The sequence below is a fragment of the Cibotium barometz genome, chromosome 23 (assembly GCF_041138505.1).
Source record: "Cibotium barometz isolate CiBa-2024 chromosome 23, ASM4113850v1, whole genome shotgun sequence".
NCBI classification, from domain to species: Eukaryota; Viridiplantae; Streptophyta; class Polypodiopsida; order Cyatheales; family Cibotiaceae; genus Cibotium; species Cibotium barometz.
In genome coordinates this window covers 34,219,398-34,221,406 of record NC_141068.1, presented here as the reverse complement: position 1 = coordinate 34,221,406, position 2,009 = coordinate 34,219,398, and the positions used below count along the sequence as shown (strand labels likewise).

The window sequence follows — 2,009 nt, the reverse complement described above, 5'->3', positions numbered from 1 at the left end:
TCGTGCACGGAATCATGCGAATTATACACAATGCATTGATGTTGGTTGCATTAAATACAATGCATGCATGTATGAGCAAAGGGTATGAAATATGAGCATGTTGCTTTTTTTTTATTTACAAATTTTGAGTCGTGTCTATAAGCGCAGTTACGGTCTGTGTCTATCCACGCATCTAGTTGTCATATAGATGCCAATATACACGCGTGTATAGACACGCAAAAAAGTGCCCTGTGTGCATTGTGCATTTTCTCGTCTGTGAGCGTGTCTATACACTCATCTATATGTGCGTCCAACTACACTTTAGCAGCATAAATAAATGCTTGTCGATAGGTGCATAAATAGCGGCGTGAATAGACGCTCCCGTAACTTTACTACCCAGACCAGAAAACGTGTCTACGCACGCACATGTGACCGCTTTTCCTTGTTGTGTGTGTACGTGTGTATGTGTATATGCACACGTACATGTGACCGCTTTTCCTTGTTGTGTGTGTACATGTGTGTGGTGTGTGCGTGTGTATGTGTATATGCACACGTGCATACGTGCATGTTTCCACACACTTGCATGTTTGTGTATGAGTATGTTTATGCACCCCCTGTCTATGTGTATGTTGTGTATGCATGTGCATGTACATGTGTATGCCCCGTGCCTATGTACGCACATGCATATATGTATGTGTGTGTGGTGTATGCGTGAATGTGCGCATGTGTGTTTTGCTATGTGTATATATAACAATTATCTGCATGTACATTTGTGCATATTCACCTACGTGTGTGTGTGTGTGTGTGTGTGCACGCGCAACGCTTGTACGCGTGAGTGTGTGCTTGCATATGCAGATGTATGTGCATTTATGTACACCCTTTCAAGTGTGTGTATGTTTATGTGTGTGCAACCCCCTACCTATGTGCGTGTTGTGTATGCATGTGCATGTGTATTTATGTATGCATATGTGTAGAACGAATAGTGTGTGCATTCTCCTCCTTCCTTGCAGACATCTTTGCCTGTATAAAGAATGTGACACTCGTCGAACTGAGTGTCCTCTATGTGGAGCCCCAAAGAATGCAAGACCTAGGTTTACATGGAGTAAATCATCCTTCTTCCACATTGTCAGCTTGAGATCATTGCTCCTTGAGGTCCCTGTTCTCTTTCACAGTGCGGGCATAAGCATCACCCATGAGCATCACCTGACTCTCCATAATTGCATCATCCACATCACTCTCCCCGCATCCTTCCTTGCTTTGTTCCCTGCTCTGTGCTACTACTTGCTCCAGATTGCTTCTGAGATTGGAGACCATAGCCTCATTGTTCTTGGCCAAGTTCTGCCAGAGCTGGGATTCTAGACTGAGATGTTTCACACGCTCCTCCAATTCCCAATTCCTGCGGCCTATTCTCTCAACCTCCACGTCCTTTTTCTTTAGCCGCCTCCATACACTTTCCTTGATTAAGGTCAATAATGCTCTGGTGTGCTGCTGCCGTTTTTCCTCGAGCGCTTGTCTCATCCGCTCTCCCTGAAGACCGTTCCACCATCAGATCCAAAGGTCGAAATTCCAAAAATCAAATTCCGACGCAAGGATTGGCAAAACATGATTTCAAAGAATGGACAAAAAGATTACCCAAATTTTGATGAGCTGATCGACCTCTTCTCGTTGCTTCAGGTACTGTGATTGCAACTCATCGCCCAGGATTGACGCCAGCAAAGATTGGATCTTGATAAGATCATCGAGTTGTGCTTTCTCTCTATTATGCCGCGAGCTACGACATCGAATCCCTCTTGGTTTCTACCTACTCTCCTGATTCGTGCTCTGTGCCGAATCCTCCGTCTCCTCTTGGGCTACCTGTGTGACCTTGTTACAGATGTTGATAACCCATTGTCTCAAGACGCGGATTTCTTTTATGATAAAGAACCAGGGATTTCATTAACGTCTTCACAATTTTGTGATCACGTTAACAAAACCTAGTTTTAACATATTAAAACTTGTGATCACATTGTATATTCACATGACCTGAGAAA

At 43.9% G+C, this 2,009-nt stretch overlaps 1 pseudogene; it reads right to left on the bottom strand.

Annotated features, from left to right (window-relative positions):
• Positions 1-1,116: 1,116 nt before the first annotated feature.
• On the bottom strand, positions 1,117-1,497 carry LOC147625867 (BOI-related E3 ubiquitin-protein ligase 1 pseudogene; annotated as a pseudogene).
• Positions 1,498-2,009: the final 512 nt, after the last annotated feature.